The sequence below is a fragment of the Carcharodon carcharias genome, chromosome 7 (genome assembly GCF_017639515.1).
Source record: "Carcharodon carcharias isolate sCarCar2 chromosome 7, sCarCar2.pri, whole genome shotgun sequence".
In the NCBI taxonomy this organism is placed as follows: Eukaryota; Metazoa; Chordata; class Chondrichthyes; order Lamniformes; family Lamnidae; genus Carcharodon; species Carcharodon carcharias.
This window is the reverse complement of record NC_054473.1, coordinates 30507164-30526935: the sequence shown is the minus strand read 5'-3', so window position 1 is coordinate 30526935 and position 19772 is coordinate 30507164. Positions and strand designations below refer to the sequence as shown.

The following is a 19772-nucleotide window of genomic DNA, read 5'->3' as shown; positions in this document are numbered from 1 at the left end:
ATTTTTCCTCTTTGGAGGCATGACCAGTATCCTTAGCCCACTCCAATTATTCAGAGAGGCACAAGGCCCAATTTCTATCAATCCTTGGACTCTAGATTCTGGCGCTCATCATTTCTGCAGCAAAAAGAATGAACCTGAAAACAGGCTCAGCCTAATTTCTAACTCTATGCATTTATGATTGCCAGGTGCATATCGCACTGTAGAAAGAAATCGGTGCAAAACCAGAATTGATAAGATCAGCACAGGAACTGTCATGAAATTACTCATGAAACATGTACATTACTGCCCTTCTTTAATCTTTCAGATCTAAGCTTCTCTCTGTTATTTAACAAGGCATGTGAGCACTGCCAAGTGCGCTTATAACTGTACTAAAACCTGCCCAACAGTCTGAAGTCCTTAATTCTAACTTTGTAATTAACCTTTTTCAAACTTTAATTCTACTTGTCCTTCAGTGTACTATAGTTACGTTGTTGCATCAAAACAGAAACATCAGATTGCATTTCATACATCTTTTGTAACAATTAGAAATTATATATGGATTCTGTACATCCATGTAAACCTACTTTAAAGTGATTAGTATTTATTTCAAAAGAAATTTGTGTGTAAGAAAATTCATGAAGCATTTGAGCATGATACTATAGCTCCATGGTGCAAATGTTAAATGGACTACATTTTTCTGATTAGTGTTTTAAATGCAAAAACATATTTCTGCTGCATCAAGTGCTTCAGAAGAACTATACAGCTCAGCTGTTATTAAGTTATCTTCAAATCTTCTGCATATAATGATTTCCTAGTTGATGCAATCAGCTGTATGTGTTGCACAATATGTGCTTTATGAATTAAGGTCACTCAATTTAAGAATGTATAATGTGAAAAGGATTCAAAGCATAAAAATACGTACTGATTATGAAACTATACAATGTAGAAATGCTAACTTTATTAAGTTATAACATTTAGCCATTATAATGCAACAGCTAGTTATTCATTTACAGAGTTCCAGCGTGAATGGAGCCAAACTCAGAACAAGTACTTCCTTTGTTTCACCACATCACATCAGCATAATCTTAGGGCATAGAAAATTGACTACAGGAGATGGTTAATTTCAGACTGCTGCCAATTTTACATTACATCAAGTAGAAGAAACAATTAAAATTTAAAAAATACAGCTGCAAGTTGTTTGTTTATCACACTTACAACATGCCTCTCAAAAAGGAATGAAGCAAATAAAACAATAAGTTAAACAACCCAAATGCATTCACTTAAATGAAAAAAAATGTTTTTGCAAGGAATTAGGCATTTCAGTTCTTCATTGTAGATTAACTTTCAGATGTGGTAAGCAAATTTATATGAGGCATTATATTAAAGTACTGATTGGATTTAACCCCCGCCTCCCACCTGCCAAAACTTATGGTCAGCAGTAAAAAATATATATAAAATACTAGTTTCTGGAAACCAACTGCAAGTCATCAAATCAATAGACACACAGTGATTATGTTATAACCGTTCATGCTACATTGGAGATGTTAGTGTCTGTCAATGGCATGCAGCATTCTCTTCACAAGTGCTCATCCTGCTAGTGAAATAAGGAGACACACTAAAACAAAACTGATCTACCACTTTGGCAATTTCTATAATTCCAGGCATAATTTTCTCTCTAGACTCAGACGGCTGATTTTTTTTTTAAGAATGTGGGTGATACTGACAAGGCTACATTCCCTGCCCATTCCTAGTTGCCCTGAGAAGGTAGTGGTGGTCATCATCTTCAATCACAGTCCTATAAGTAATGCTGCTTCTACAGTGGTGTTAGAGGTGCCACAAGGAAATTTACTTAATATAATTGTGCAACCTTAAAATGGAAAGGTATGTTAAATAGAACACATCTACAACTTGTTACATTTTGTGTGGTTTGAGGGTTTTTATTATTCGCCTCAATCATACACCTAAAATAATATCAAATAAGTTTTGGTCCCTTTTAGTTACACAAGTTAATATTAATTAGTAAGGTTTCAAATCTCATTATGGTGTATAAATTATTAAGCCTGTGCAGGGGCCAATGCGCCAGGCATTTTCATTTTGCACAGAATGGGCCATGGTGTGCTGAAAGCTAGCTAATTACTGATGTATTTTTATTTATTTGGTGATAAAATCTGATCATTATTTCCTGCATCTGTTTTTGCATCTCTCAGCTTTAAACAGCAGTTCTGACACATGGCTAATAGAGGTTTCAAGACTGAAAGCAACTTTACCTACTTTGGACTTTAAAATAGCACCCAACCATTCAGAATAATTCTTTATCCTTCACCAAAATCAAACTATGGTAAAATAATCAACACTTTCAGATCTCCACCACTTGACTTAGGGGTGGACAAAGTCCTTATATCTGCTATTATTTTTCCATGGCCCAAATCTTTTGTCTCCGGATCGTCGGAGACTGGACATCTGGACCCAAGATGTACGTTGGGATCCTGTGGAAGTCCTGATGTGCTGACCTCTGTGGGAATTGCCTTTGAAGTTTGAACTTCTAATGGACAATTTCCCTGCTCCCCAGAACCCCAGGCAAATGTCTCCATCTCTAAGATAGAGTCAGAGACTTTGGACAGTTCCGTGGGTCTGAACTGAATAGTTACCCAGGAAATGTTAGACAGAAAAATCTTAGTCTAACTCCTGGTTAGCTATATAACTGACTGCCCCAATCACTCACATTGACCCCCTTGACACCTCCCTTGAAACCCCAACTAAAATCCTGACTGCACCCCACCTCCGACTCCAACTAGAACCCCCCCCAACCCCCCGACTATGGCCTGACCTGACTACCCCCCTCCAGAACTGACTACCCCCCAATCCATCTACCTCTTCAGGTACCTGGCACTCTACCCACCTTTCACCTAACAGGTCTGGATGTTTTTACGGTTGAACATAAACTGTTTCTTGACAACTCATAACTATGTACATCTCCAATGTACAGCTCTGCATGGGTGCTGTCTCCTTGCTGACTCCTTCCAGACTCTTCTATCCACAGTCTACTGTCAAGTGACTCCCCACATCATATTGTGGGCAGTACTGTTCCCCAGTCCTACATTAACTTTTGCTCTGCTGAACTCCCTTATACTATACCCATCTATCCATTCATGAACATTCATCCATTGACCCATTCACCAACATTCATGTTGCGCCTTTAAATTTACCATATGGTAGATAGTGCAGTAAAAAGGGAGCATGTCCTGTCTTCCCCCTAACACTCCTTTGTTCCCTTTCATCAACATCAACTCTCATCTGTCCTATCAACATTCACTTCTGTGTCCCACCTTGTTGTTTCATGTTCCTCTCAGAGTTTTTCCTTTCCTTTATTCACAATGCATGATCCTATTGAAACTATTCAATTATACATATTTGTTCAATTTGACTGCAATTATGTTTATAAATATAGAAAAACACAAAAGGGAAATAGGATAGAACAGCCAAGTTTAATCAGCCCAGACTGCTGCACCTTCCTGAACATCTCTATCCCTAATACAGGAGGACAGATAAACATGGGTCTGATATTATAATCAGTGCTGGAGGATGGTACTTGCCCTTTACCTCGATAAAAACTGCCCCAAAAAATTAGGGGACTTTAGAGCGTCAATTTCTCCTGTTCCAATATGATTTCAATATGGTGCTATAAATAGGCGAACTTTAGTATCCAATAACAGTGATGCCATCAGGCAGGCTGCTCTGATTGACGAATTCTCACAAATAGCAAAGGAGGAAGTAAACAACAAATTATAATCTCACATTTTAATCAATTTACAAAAGGCAGAAGATCAGGACATACACATGGATTAATGTAGAAGCTGAAATATCATAAAGTTTAAGTAAAATAAAAATTAATTTTAAAAATTATAGAATTTTAAAATGCTTTTCTGTGGGAATGAGACTCTACACTTATAAAATTAAATTTTCAGGGCCAGAGAGTAGTTCAGTAGTTACTGTAATTTAGTACTCCATTAAAAATCAACAACACTTCTTTTAAGACTAACATTTTCAATAGTTACTGTAGGGAGAGCAGTGCATTAAAAGTTGAAGTTCATGTCAATTTAATGGAGGCATCGGGAGTATTGCCCGGCAGCTGGAGAGCCAGTAGTAGCCCCATTTTGCATCCTTTGGGGAAGGCCTGCCACAGTAAGTGCAGGTCAGGCACTTAACTGTGCAGTGCAGGCCTTCTTTGGGATCAAGGACCCCCAGGACGCAGGTCCTGCCTGCCAAGAGCTGTTGGCCAATCAGAGGCCAGCAGCTCTTCGTTGCTCAGCAACACCACTGTGGAGGCAGTGGCTGCTGCTAACATTACACCCAACCGAGTCCTAAGATTGCCATGGACCCAGATTCAGGTGAGTGACCACAGGAGGGGGTTTGTGGGGTGGAAGTCAGGGAGAAGGGTGGGGAAGGGGATCAGCAGCAAGAGCAGGGATGGCTCTGAATGACCCTCTCTTTCTGATACAAAAACAGAATTACCTGGAAAAACTCAGCAGGTCTGGCAGCATCGGCGGAGAAGAAAAGAGTTGACGTTTCGAGTCCTCATGACCCTTCGACAGAACTTGAGTTCGAGTCCAGGAAAGAGCTGAAATATAAGCTGGTTTAAGGTGTGTGTGTGGGGGGCGGAGAGATAGAGAGACAGAGAGGTGGAGGGGGTTGGTGTGGTTGTAGGGACAAACAAGCAGTGATAGAAGCAGATCATCAAAAGATGTCAGCGACAATAGTACAATAGAACACATAGGTGTTAAAGTTAAAGTTGGTGATATTATCTAAACGAATGTGCTAGTTAAGAATGGATGGTAGGGCACTCAAGGTATAGCTCTAGTGGGTTTTTTTTTAATAATGGAAATAGGTGGGAAAAGGAAAATCTTTATAATTTATTGGAAAAAAAAAGGGGGAAACAGAAAGGGGGTGGGGATGGGGGAGGGAGCTCATGACCTAAAGTTGTTGAATTCAATATTCAGTCCGGAAGGCTGTAAAGTCCCTAGTCGGAAGATGAGGTGTTGTTCCTCCAGTTTGCGTTGGGCTTCACTGGAACAATGCAGCAAGCCAAGGACAGACATGTGGGCAAGAGAGCAGGGTGGAGTGTTAAAATGGCAAGCGACAGGGAGGTTTGGGTCATTCTTGCGGACAGACCGCAGGTGTTGGAAGACTAGGGACTTTACAGCCTTCCGGACTGAATATTGAATTCAACAACTTTAGGTCATGAGCTCCCTCCCCCATCCCCACCCCCTTTCTGTTTCCCCCTTTTTTTTTCCAATAAATTATAAAGATTTTCCTTTTCCCACCTATTTCCATTATTAAAAAAAAAACCCACTAGAGCTATACCTTGAGTGCCCTACCATCCATTCTTAATTAGCACATTCGTTTAGATAATATCACCAACTTTAACTTTAACACCTATGTGTTCTATTGTACTATTGTCGCTGACATCTTTTGATGATCTGCTTCTATCACTGCTTGTTTGTCCCTACAACCACACCAACCCCCTCCACCTCTCTGTCTCTCTATCTCTCCGCCCCCCACACACACACCTTAAACCAGCTTATATTTCAGCTCTTTCCTGGACTCGAACTCAAGTTCTGTCGAAGGGTCATGAGGACTCGAAATGTCAACTCTTTTCTTCTCCGCCGATGCTGCCAGACCTGCTGAGTTTTTCCAGGTAATTCTGTTTTTGTTTTGGATTTCCAGCATCCGCAGTTTTTTTGTTTTTATCTCTCTTTCTGATGCTGGGTCCCTCAATCAAGTACTTAGTGCCTTTAAATGAGTGACTCCCTAGTCCCTAGATTTGCTTTTTGGGCTTCAGAAATGGGGATGGTGACTGGGAATATTAGCAACAGTGGGATGAAGCCCTTAAGCGGGCATTAATTGGCACTTAAGGGCCTCAATCAGCAGCATGGAAGGTTGTCCACAAGCCTTTCTGCCCCGGACTTAATTGGGTGGAGGCAGGAAGAGGGTGGGGGCCCTGGAGACCCCACCCACTACCGTCCCATCTGATTAAACGCCCCCTCACCAAACTTACCATGGGAGAGGGCATTAAATTCTACCCACTGATTCTATGTCAACAGCATCTTCAAAGTCTGCAACAGCACACTCTGTGGGCCTGCAGGGTATCACTAATGGCAACTTCTGGATTTCTGCATTTAACTCCATGTATGCGGAGTTGCAGTATGACAGCAAGTACTGACAGCTTTGTGGTTGTTACAACTGTAAATTCCAGGCCAGTTGATTATGGGGGTCCAAATTTCAGAAACATTAAAGTTCCTTTAAATAATCTTTGTCATGGCATATTCACCTTTTACAATATCATTTTACTGAGTATTGTTATACAAAAGATCAATTCAGCTGAAGATTTGTAAAAATTCAATATACCCAATGGACCATAATCCTCTTTACTCATATTTCCAGCACTCCCTTTCACACTGGCTCAATCATTCTGAAGTCTATATTCCTACCAGTTCTGTCTCCAAGATGCTTCCCAACTTTTTCTACCCTCTGTTTCAGATGTTCCTACCCTTTTTGTGTCCCTATGCTCTTTATCCTTGCCTCCAAGATTCCACAGTTTCTACGAGTCTTGGAGATTCCCTTTCCCTCTAGATCGCTGAAATATCCTTCCATATCTCGGCCTCAATTCTCATTCCCCCTAACTGATGCTAACGTCAGCCTCTATTTTGCTTGATCAAAGCAGCTTTAAATAATCTTCTGTTCAACGTTTACAGTTGCCTCTGCCCCCTTCCCTGGCTGAGCAGTAATCTGCCCTTGTGGAAGAGCGCTTGATAAATGAATGGGAGCTATTCCATCCCTTTACTTAGCAAAATGTCCCACTGAGAGAATTTAATGTACACTCTGCTAATGAGATTGTTTCCCTGTCTTTGCTTCCCAGTCACCATCCCCATCCTTTCCTCTCTCTCTGTCGTCTTCCAACAACTCCCTCTCCCACTCTACCCCAAACTCCTCGCTTTTCCTCACCTAGGTCCAATTATAACCCAGCTTCTAACTTGACCTGAACAGAGCACTTGCTGTTGATACCCTTTCTCCAATGCCAAGGAAAAACAACTATTTCATATTCTATATATTTTCAAGAGTGGTGTTTGCCTTGCAGGGGGGCTGTGTAAAGATTTGATGTGGGGCTCAATGCATTAAATTGAGATTGTTAATCAGGCCTGTAGCCTGTGGAGAGTGAAAAGAGTCAATGTTTTGAGTTGAATATGATTCTTCTTCAGAACAGTTCCAATGGAAAGGGACTAATTGGGACTATTGAAAAATAAAGGAACAGATGTACTACCAACATGCCATGACCTATAGAGAACTGTTAAAAATTGCATTTATACAATAACTCATCAAGACAACTTAACTAAAACACAAGGCAAAAGAGAGATACGAAAATCCTGTCGGAGAGAAGAGCAATACTTCTTCAAGGTAGGCATTGTTTTATCTCTACCGTTTAGCCTTTTTCGATTCCTTCACCCCACCCCCACCAAGGCTATCTGTACCTTGCTTGTCCTGCTTTCTACCTTTAATTAGCACATTCTTTAGATAATATCACCACCTTCAACACCTCTTTGTCCTTTTGTCTGTGACATCTTTTGGTTATCTCCACCTATCACTGGCCCTCTATCCAGCTCTACTTGTTCCACCCTCCCCTTAAACCAGCTTATATTTCACTTCTCTTCTATTTTTACTCAGTTCTGTTGAAGGGTCATTCAGACTCGAAACGTTAACTGTGTCCCTCTCCGCAGAGGCTGCCAGACCTGCTGAGTTTTTCCATGTATTTTTGTTTTTAACTAAAACACACAATGAATAACTTGAAATGCAGTGACATAAGAAAATGCACTAGCTACCAAAATCTAAATATTTATTTCAAAATTTGAGTCACAAGAAGTTTTCTAATGTTCAATATTGTATTCATAAATACAAAATTTTCATATAACCAACCATCAAGAATTAGTCCATAAAATAATAAAAACAATTTAATTATATTTCAGATCTATTTGGAAAATTGACTAGACAGAATTATTTGATAAACACAATAATTACTTCTGATGACTTCCTAGTTTAATGTTGCAATAGAGTAAAATTACCACTGATTTATGGTTCAATTGTTTACATCATCATTGACTTAACTGGACCAACAATATAAATATTTTGGCTACGTCAACAAGCCAGAGGCAGAGAATGTTGTGGCGAGTAACTCACATTCTGACTCCTCAAAGCCTGTCCACCATTAGCAATACACAAGTCAGGAGTGTGATGAAATATTCTCCAATTGCCTGGATGAATGCAGCTCCAACAACAGTGAAGAAGCTTGACACCATCCAGGATAAAGGTGGCCACTTGATCAGCACCTCATCCACCAACTTCATTCACCAACTTAAACATTCGCTCCCTCCAACACCAGCGCACAATGCCAGCAGTACATACCACATACAAGGTACGCTGCAGCAACTCGCCAAGCTTCCTTCAATAGAAGTTTCCAAACCCACGACCTATACTACCTGGAAGGATAAGGGTAAATACTCATGGGAACACCACCACCTGCAAGTTCCACTTCAAGCCACACACCATCCTGACTTGTGACATCACTGTCACTGCATCAAAAGCATGGAACTCCCTTCCCAATAGCACTGTGGGTATTCCTACTCCAGGTGGATGCAGCAGTTCAAGGCAGCAGCTCACTGCCATCTTCTCGAGGACAGTTAGGAATGGACAACAAATGTGGACATTGACAGCAAAGGTCACATCCCATGAAAAAATATTTTAAAATTATCCTCTGATCTTTATTGTGGCTTTCCTTACTGTACCTTTGTGTCGCTTCTTATTCTTCTCTATAGCCTGAATATTACCCTGTGTGATTTATTGTACAAACGCTTGGCATATTTTTGACACATTTCTCTTGTGTTCTATTTTAACAGTGGCATTCATGTATTTATTTATAGAGCCGTATTTAACTGTTATTTAACTGTCGGTGCGTCTGATGAACTTCCTCACTCACCAGACCTTATTTTTTCAAATATCTCGAGACAGTGGTCACATTGGCCATGGCAGCATGTTCCACTTCCCCTTATTAAAATTAATCTGATCACTGGTCGGGAGCTTCCCCAGCACACAGAAGACACCGTTAATGCAGTGCAATCTGCTGGATTTTCCATAGAAATAAAGTTCATTTTGACGTACTACATGGCAGAAAAAAAAGGAATTACTGCAGGTCTTGCTTGTTTTATAATGAGCCTGCAGACCTACAAACTCCTTTTGGTTTGGTTAGTCTTCAGTATAGACAGGCTTTTACAAGTTTCTTCAATTCTGAAGGAGTATCCTGCAGTCAATTAAGCGTCAGAATAAATTTTAAGAACTGATGGTTTAAAGTTTGCATTAAATCACTGGTGAAATGATGAAAATGTCTGACATGAAAAATGTCTGAAAAAAGATTTGACCCGAACAATGACCCTTCTGTTCTCTTCATGTATGCTTGTTATTGCTAACTGTTTCCAGCACTTGCGAATTTTGTTAGCCATCACGTGATTAGCTATTACAGCATTGTAAATTTTTGGTACACTCAATGTTCACTTCAAATCATAGCTGTTTTCTTCGTGCAAATCTTGCATCTATGGCTAGTTCCACTTATAGTTACTTTTTGTTTTGTCATATTTCCTTTACTAAAACAATAAAAATGACAATACAAGGCATTATGTGAAGGCGAATGACATAATAATGACAATGATATCTCCAAAGCCAGAACATAAAGAGGAATTTTTAGCATATTAGTGACTATTCTATCATGTCAAAACATTCACTGGCATAGTTAAAGCATTCTATTCAGGCATTGCTTATTATGGTTTAATTAAATATTCAGCTGAACGCAACAAAAGTCCAGTAATTCTGATATAATAATCACTGATTTCACTCAAATTCTAACACTTTATTATGTTGTTAAACTACTTGTGTGTTAAATAAGATTTATTTTGCCTCATGATTTACTTTAATTACAAATGAATAGAAAAGAACTGCGGCATAGTGGACTGGTAATCCAGAGACCCAGGGTAATGCCCTGGGGACCTGGGTTCCACCATGGCAGATGGTGGAACTTGAATTCAATAAAAAAATCATGGAACGATGACCATGAAACCATTGTCAATTGTTGTAAAAACCCATCTGGCTCAATAATGCCCTTTAGGGAAGGAAATCTTTACCTGGTCTGGCCTACATGTGACACCAGACGCACAGCAATGGTTGACTCATAAATGCTCTCTGAAATGGCCTACCTTCAAACTGCTACAAAGTAACAAAAAAGGAACAAAACTGGACGGACCACTGGCATCAACCTAGGACCAGAAACGACAATGGCAATCTCAGCCCTGTCGACCTTGCAAAGCCCTCCTTACTAACATCTGGGGGCTAGTGCCAAAATTGGGAGAGCTGTCTCATAGACGAGTCAAGCTGCAGCTTGACATAGTCATCCTGACGGAATCATATCTCACTAATAATGTCCCGGACACCACCATCGCCATCCCTGGGTATGTCCTGTCCCACCGACAGGTCAGACCCAGCAGAGGTGGCAGCACAGTGGTATACAGTCAAGAGGAAGTTGCCCTGGAAGTCCTCAATATCCACTCCTATCCCCATGAAGTCTCATGGTATCAGGTCAAACATGGGCAAAGTAACTTCTTGCTGATTACCACGTACCACCTCCCTCAGCCAATGAATCACCTCTGCTCAATGTTGTACACCATCTGGAGGAAGCACTGAGGATGGCAAGGGTGCAGAATGTACTCTGGGTGGGGGACTTCAATGTCCATCATCTAGAGTGGCTCAGTAGCATCACTACTGACCAAGCTGGTCGAGTCCTAAAGGGCATAGCTGGTGGACTGGGTCTGCAGCAGGTGGTGAGGGAAAAAAATACAACCTCATCCTCACCAATCTGCCTGCTGCAGATGCATCTGTCCATGACAGTTCGGTAGGAATAACCACACACAATTGTTGTGGAGACGAAGTCCTGCCCTCACTTGGATGATACCCTTCATCATGTTGTGTGGCACCACCACTGTGCTAAATGGGATCGATTTCGAACAGATCTAGCAACTCAATATGGAGCATCCATGAGGCCCTGTGGGCCATCAGCAGCAGCAGAATTGTACTCGAACATAATCTGTAACCTCATGCCCGGCACATACCCCACTCTACCATTACCATCAAGCCAGGGGATCAATCCTGGTTCAATGAAGAGAGCAGGAGGGCATGCCAGGAGCAGCACCAGGCATACCTAAAAGTGATAAGTCAACCTGTGAAGCTATAACACAGGACTACTTGCATACCAAACAGCATAAGCAGCAAGGTGATAGCCAGAGCTAAGCAATCCCACAACCAATGGATCAGATCTAAGCTCTGCAGTCCTGCAACATCCAGTTGTGAACAATTAAACAACTCACTGGAGGAGGAGGCTCCACAAATATCCCCATCCTCAATGATGGAGGAGCCCAGTACATCAGTGCAAAAGATGAGGCTGAAGCATTTGCTACAATTTTCAGCCAGAAGTGCCGAATGGATGATCCATCTTGGCCTCCTCTGGAGGTCCCCAGCATCAGTTTTCAGCCAATTCTATTCACTCCATGTGATATCAAGAAATGGCTGAAGACACTGGATACTGCAAAAGCTATGGGCCCTGACAATATTCCGGCAATAGTACTGAAGACTTGTGCTGCAGAACTTGCCACGCCCCTAGCCAAGCTGTTCCAGTACAGCTACAACACTGGCATCTACCCAGCTATGTGGAAAATTGCCCAGGTATGTCCTATACACAAAAAACGGGACAAATCCTACCCAACCGATTACCGCCCCATCAGTCTACTCTCGATCATCAGTAAAGTAAAGGAAGAGGTCATGAACAGTGCTATCAAGCGGCACTTGCTTGGCAATAAGCTGCTCACAGATGCCCAGTTTGTGTTCCACCAGGGCCACTCAGCTCCTGACTTTATTACAGCCTTGGTTCAAACATGGACAAAAGAGCTGAACTCCCAAGCTGAGGCGAGAGTGAATGCCCTTGACATCAAGGCAGCATTTGACCGAGTGTGGCATCAAGGAGACCTAGCAAAACTGGAGTCAATGGGATCAGGGGGAAAACTCTCCACTGGTTGGAGTCATACCTGGCACAAAGGAAGATGGTTGTGGTTGTTGGAGGTCAGCCATCTCAGCTCCAGGACATCACTGCAGGAGTTCTTCAGGGTAGTCTCCTCCGCCCTACCATCTTCAGGTGCTTCATCAATGACCTTCCTTCCATCATAAGGCCAGAAGTGGGAATGTTCGCTGATGATTGTGCAATGTTCTGCACCATTCACGACTCCTCAGAACCTGAAGACGTCTATGTCCAAATGCAGTAAGACCTGGACAATACCCAGGCTTGGGCTGACAAGTAGCAAGTAACATTCCTGCCACACAAGTGTCAGGCAATGACCATCTCCAAAAGAGAGAATCTAACCATCGCCCCTTGATGTTCAATGGTATTTCCATCACTGAATCCTCCACTATCAACATCCTGGAGGTTACCATTGATCAGAAGCTGAACTGGACTAGTCATATAAATACTGTGGCTACAAGAGCAGGTCAGAGGCTAGGAACCCTGCGACAAGTAACTCACCTCTTCACTCCCCAAAGCCTGTCCACCATCTACAAGGCACTAGTCAGGAATGTGATGGAATACTCTCCACTTGTCTGGATGAGTGCAGCTCCCACAACACTCAAGAAGCTTGACACCATCCAGGACAAAGTAATCCGCTTGACTGGCACCACATCCATAAACATTCACTCCCTCCACCATCAACGCACAGTGGCAGCAGTGTGTGCCATCTACAAGATGCACTGCAGGAATTTACCAAGGTCCTTCGATAGCACCTTCCAAACCTATGGCTACTACCATCTTGAAGGACAAGGGCAGCAGATAGATGGGAACACCACTACCTGGATGTTCCCCTCCAAGTCACTCACCATCCTGACTTGGAAATATATCGCTGTTACTTTACTGTCACTGGGTCAAAATCCTGGCACTCCCTTCCTAACAGCACTATGGGTGTAGCTACTCCACAGAGACTGCAGCGGTTCAAGAAGGCAGCTCGCCACCACCTTCTCAAGGGCAACTAGGGATGGGCAATAAATGCTGGCCCAGCCAGCAAAGCCCACATCCCGTGAATAAATAAAATAAATTTAAAGGTCTCATATGCTAAATGATAAGCATCTACAGTAATTTTACAGTAACTTAAAGAGACCCAATTATATGCATGTCAATCATCATTTAGCAGGAATTATTCTTCCATTTCACTTCCCTCAACTCTCCTTTCTCAAAGATGGTGTCACAATCTGGTGTATGGTTCCCCTGCTGGTGCTAATCCTCCAAAATATCAGCCAAGAGCCATGTCAGCAGGGTATATTGTTAGGGAGGCAGTATCATGGGCCTGTTTCTGTTATCATCTGATGTCTGCACATATACGCTTTCCAAAAGGGGTTAATGTGAAGCAGGAACACTGCATTCAGCCACTGCCAAGAAGCTAACTTTAGTCAGACTATTGATATGCTAGGTTGTGGAGTCTATGGTTTTGGAGAAGAGATCATAAAAATCAACTTCTCATGCTCCTCAGTGTGATCCAATGGCCTCTGGAGGAAGAACACATGCATTCGTGCTGTGTAAAGGCAGGATCAAGCTTGGTTGCAATGCAGTCTGCAGTCAGACAGTCTGATGACCATCATTCACAGGTGAGCATTGGCCACTTGGGCAAAAGTACCTGGAGAGCACTGCTTATTGTAGAACTCCACACAAGCTAATGGCCCTGATTTTGTGGGAAAGGTAATAGGTTATCAGTGCTCACTGTTATTGAAGAGAAAAATTAAATAGCAACTTTCAACAACCATACACACATACAGTTAAAATGTGGAAATCTCAAAAGGTACTGTCTGAGTTGCCCTGCTCCTCCAGAAGCCCTACATCAGTATCTGGCCAAAAGACCAGGCATTCGAATATGTGGAAGGGCAGTTTGGGATACAAATATAAAGGAGATACATTCATATCTGTGACAGATATGCATTTAACACAATGGAAAAAGTTAAGGCTTGTCCATTTAAGTGTAAGTGAATTTTTAATGACATGGTAAGTCTTAATTACTTAACAACCTCTCTGGCAGTGAAAATTAACTTTTACATGTGTATCATTTCTTAAAAGATTAGTTATTGCCGGAGATTTAAAAAAAAGACAAAAATCAAATGCTTTTTTAACTTTTCCTTTTTTTAAAAAAACTTTTCCTTTGTGTCTCTTATCTCTCTCCCTTAATACCACCTTTCTTGCTGTCCCTCTATTTTGCTTTCCGCACATTGTTTGGAACTGAATTAACAACTCGAAGGGTGGGATTTTATGTCCCACAGGCGGGCGTGCGCCCGACCTGATTGGATGTAAAATCACGCGCAATGATGTCGGGCTGCATGTCCTGACGTCATTGAGTACTCGCGCATTCTTTTGGTTGGTGGGCGCGTGCGAGAGTCGGCAGTGCACCCGCTGACAATTAAGAGGCCTATTAAGGCCCTTAAGCTGGTAATTAATTTGTATTTTTTGTGAATCGGCCAGGCCAGCTTTGGATTTTTTATGAAACCTCAACCATGGAGTAATTAAAAAGTAAATAAAAAAATTGTAAACATCATTTTAAACATGTCTGTTCATATGAACAAGTCACTTGTGGGGACATGTTTCTCTCATTTTTAAGATGTATATTTTTGTGTCCACAATTCTTCAGCTCCCTGAGACAGCTCTGTGCCTTCAGGGAGATTTCAGTGCGCGCTCCCCCGTGTATGCGCAGACTTCTGCACTCACACTCTGCCTGCGCCCGTCCCGGCAGTGCTGAGGTCCTCAGTGGAATGTTTCACGCTGGCTGGCCGTTAATTGGCCAGCCAGCATGAAATCACAGTCGGGGCCCTTCTGCCGTGCCAAATGCTGGAAAATCCTGCCCTAACACTTTTTGGATTAGACCCTACAAGCTCATAAAGGACTGTTCAATCTGATTGGTTAAGAACAATTACCAGCCCTGTTCACACATGTCCCAGATCCCCTACAGAGGGCACCTTGCTGTGCTAGACTTTTAGTCACAGCAGGTTCCAGTGCAAAAGATCACAGGAAGTCTGTAGGCAAGTTCAAATTTAATGAACAGTGCCATTTATTTGTCATTGGCTGCAAACCCTTGTCTTCAGGAGAGAAAGGGAGAAAAGAAAAATTGATATAGTAAGCTTAATAAAATAAAGGCTGACTATTAGTGAAAAATTTAAATATTTAAATATGTCCTTGATCATCAGACTGAGAAATAACTATACCAGCAAGAGTGATTAATTTTTGCCAGTAGCAAGGATTATTTTGGAAATTCCACTTTTTAAAATGTTTAAACCAATGCTCCTTCTTATAATAATTAACATTGAATGGTTGCTGGTGATTTTGTCATGCTGCAATGAATGAATGGCTGGCCATATCATACAACTGTTCTTTAAACTGTTTTCTTGAGTTTTCAGTGCCAGCTCACACACCCTACTCTGTATTCCCGTCTCAGTTTGCTTTCTCTGACTATATAAGTCACAAAACATAAATGAAAGTAGAAAGGCTAACGTGATTGATGTGTCTAATGCAAAACAAAGGCCCGGATTTTCATGGAGACTCCAAAGACTTTGAAAATGGCAGCCAGGGCCCAGATCTGGTGTCCCATCCCCATTTCCGACAGATCCCATTTTCTCTGGGAGGGGAAAGGGGCTGTCGCGACTCACACAAGTGGGAAACCTGAACCCAGTGGGGCTGTTTGAACTCAGTGCAGAGTTCAAAAAGACCCCATTTTCACTGTAGCATGTGCCTTAACGTGCAGTGTGGGAGTTACAAACTTTTAAGAGTATTCATAAAAGCTCTTGACAGGATAAGGTCTGTAGAATGGTCAAGCTCTCATGTTATTTAAACCCCCTGCCCTTTAAAAATATGGCTGCCCCAGTCAGCAAGAGTTGAAAAAAATCTAGTCCATCAGTTACAATAGCTGTTTGTTGACATTATTCCAAGGGCTATCATTATTCCATTATTAATGCTTGGCTGCTTTCCACAACCTATCATTATCCCAGCAAGGGGTTGGAAGTTCACAGTTTGATTGATAGCTCAAAGACATTATTAAAAGGTTAACTTTGATGTTGGGTTATAAAACAGTTATATTCATAAGGGATTGTGTTCTTGAGATTTAAATGATTCGAATGGGCTTTCATGAATGGGAATTGTATTATTATAGTGAAGGCGCTAATAGATATTTAGAATTTTATTTTATTTAATCTCAACATGGGTCCTGAGGTCTACTCATGCTGGATCCTGGATGAGTTGACATGGAGGGTGTAAAGGGCAAAGGGTGGGAGTTGGGAGAGCATGAGCTGACATGAGTAGGCATTAAGTTGGCATGGAAGGAATGAGAGGCCATGGGGTGGGTGGGTGAGTGCATGCATTGACATGGATGGGGCATGGGGAGTGGGTGGGGAGGGGCGATGGGGTGACAGTGGTGAAGTCTAGTATTTAACAAAACAATTGGAACAAAGTTCCAGAGACCCAAGGTCCTTAAACTGTCCACTTCGGCACTCTGCAGTCCCTTTGGCTGTCTCTGATCTGCACCTGTGCACCTTGGGGTGGTGGGCTCGACTTCATCCTGCTGCTTCCCCCCCCCACCCCCCCCCCCCCCAGAGTGCATATCCCCCCCATTCGGAAGAGTTTCTCTTGGGGCAGGGGGTAGGGGGGAGAGGGGGCAAGGCAAGCCAGGAGATTTCCTGACTCGAGCTACCCGACTTGAGAACGAAATCTAGGCCAAAGAATGCAATTCATCTCCATTAGAACAACTGCTATACTGAAGAATAGAATTCAGGTGTCATTATCTGTTTAAGATTACTTTGGTGGAACAGACAGTAAAAAGTTGTAATTTTTCTATATTCCATGAGAAGTTATACTTACAATTTAAACTAGAAATCTCTTGTGGATTTCAAGGAATGAAGACCCAGTGAATAGCATAACATAACACTGTTGGCACAGTGCCACTGTGGGAGGTGATGGCATAGTAGTATTGTCACTGGACTAGGAATTCAGTGACCCAGGGTGATGCTCTGGGTCCGAGTTCGGCAGATGGTGGAATTTGAATTCAAAAAAAAAATCTGGAAAGTCTAATGATGACCACAAAGCCATTGTTGATTGTCGTAAAAACCCATCTGGCTTACTAATGTCATTTCGGGAAGGAAATCTGCTGTCCTTACCCGGTCTGGCCTACATGTGACTCCAGACCCACAGCAATGTGGTTGACTCTTAAACGCCTGGAACCTATACCATATGGACTACAGCGATTCAAGGATGTGGCTCACCACCACCTTCTCAAAGGCAACTGGGGATGGGCAATAAATGCTGGCCTGGCCATTGAAGCCCATGTTCTATGATGAATTATTTTTTTAATATTATTAACTAGTTGGATTCTGAAGTGACTGATCTTCAATTGTCTTATTCACACTCTCTTTCCCTTAGTGTGTGTCTCTCCCAATAATTCAACAATATTTTAGATCCAGGTTTTCACATAGTTCTTTGCCCTCGTTCTAAGTACCAAAAATGTACCATATATGTTACACTCAGTCAGATTGATAACACAGACCGGCATGCATGAGAGACTAAACTGAGATCCTGTTTGTCCTCTCAGGTGGATGTAAAAGATCCTATGGCACATCTTAAATAAGAGCAGGGGAATTATCCTACTGTTCTGGTCAACATTTAGCTCTCAATCAACATGACTAAAACAAGTTATCCAGTCATTTATCTCATTGTTGTCATTCCTATCTGTGGAATATTGCTGTGCAAAAATTATCTGCTGTGTTTTTCTACATTAGATCAGTGACCAAACTTTAAAAAAAAAATGCTGTACATCATTTTGGGACATCCTAAGGCTGTTAAAGACTCAAGATGCAAGTTCAACTATAAACATAAGCATTACCTCATTCCAACATTACATAAAGAACTACTACTTTCTCACGGCCAAGTATAAAACTTAATTTTTTAGATAAAGTGGAGACTTTTTAATGTATAAAGTGCACAATCATCTTTTCAAGCTCGTTCTTTGTTTTATATATTAGTCATCCAACACAACTATAGTCATTGTCCTGCAGAGAGATTCACTAGAATGTATTGTGGTTGATTAAAAAAAGAGCATCATACCAGCATTATATCCTGTGAGCTGGTATTTATTAATTTAGCTCCTTACCTGTTTCAAACATTAGAAACGTGAAGTTCCTGGAACAGCTAAGTGTCTGAAGTACAGTAACAGGATCTGATTCACCACAATGAAACCCATGTACCTTTATACCACTGAGAAGAGGTGCCAGAGTGAACCTTTTGAATTACTGGTGCATTAAAAAGTCACGTGATTTAAACTCTTCTGACTTCATAAATTTTACGCCCACTGATGTTGCTTGGTGACATTGTCTCCAGTATAATTAGTTAAGGTAATAGGATTTCTCGATTAATTTCCACATATCTTGCAACCTCCAAAATCTGACATGAATCTGTTTGTCTTAGAAATTTTCTGTCCCGCTTCCTCTATATTTGTGGACGCGTAGGTGGAGTACATTTCCATTGGGCCAGATTGCTTTCCACTACCTTAAATATGTGACTAATACTCAGGCATGAATTGTAGCATTGAATGTCACCAAGCTATTAAAAGAAAGACTTGCATTTATATTGTACCTTTCATGGCCACAGGATATCTCAAAGTACCAATGAAGTACTTTCGAAATGTAGGAGAGGCAGCAGCCAAATTGCACATAACGAGCTCCAACATACAACATTATGATAATGAACAGATAATTTATTTTTGTGATGTTGATTGAGGGATAAATATTGGCCAGGACAAGGATATAATTCTTATTGTCATCAAATTTCTCCCTCATCTCCCAATCTCTTCTAACTTACTGGGCGGTGTGAGCATGCACTTCTTGCTTTACTTTCTACCTTCACTGCAAGCTGACCCTTTTTCATTTCAAATAATCCAGAAATGGAGCCTGCTCAGGCAGTAGAGGAAGAGCAAGGAGAAAGTAAACATGAAGGGACATTGACATTCTTATTCTCTGAACCGCCTCCGGTGCAACTACATTCTTCCTCAAGTAAGGGGAGCAAAACAGTACTCCAGGTGCGGTCTCACCAATGCCTTGTACAGTTGCAACAACACTTCCCTATTTTTATACTCTATTCCTTTAGCAATAAATGCCAAAATTCCATTTGCTTTCCTTATTATCTGCTGTATCTGCATACTAGCTTTCACGGATTCATGGTCACAGTCACCAGCTCAGTTACTGACACTGCAGGCAATTCAGCAGCTAGGTTCAAGACAGGAACTGCTTATGGTGAGACAACCAACACAAGTATTCTAGAACCAAGGCTGGAGGGTAGGATTGCATAGGAGGGTGAGGTTGTACAGTAGTTCTGCTGCAGAGGACTCGGATGAGGAAGTAGTAATGGGGCATTTGGAAAGTCAAAATGCAATCCATCAGAGTCAGCATGGTTTTATGAAGAGTAAATCATGTTTGACTAATTTGCTAGAGTTCTTTGAAGATGTGACAAGCAAAGTGGATAATGGGGATCCTGTAGATGTAGTATATCTGAACTTCCAGAAAGCCTTTAATAAGGTGCCGCACAAAAGATTAATACACAAGATAAGATCACATCGAGTTAGGGGTAATATATTAGCTTGGGTAGAGGA

The 19772-nt window shown here is 41.6% G+C and overlaps 1 protein-coding gene across 2 annotated transcripts in view; it reads right to left on the bottom strand.

Moving 5' to 3' along the window:
* pparg (peroxisome proliferator-activated receptor gamma) overlaps window positions 1-19772 on the bottom strand; it is a 151824-nt gene that overhangs the window by 36188 nt on the left and 95864 nt on the right. The window lies entirely within an intron of this gene.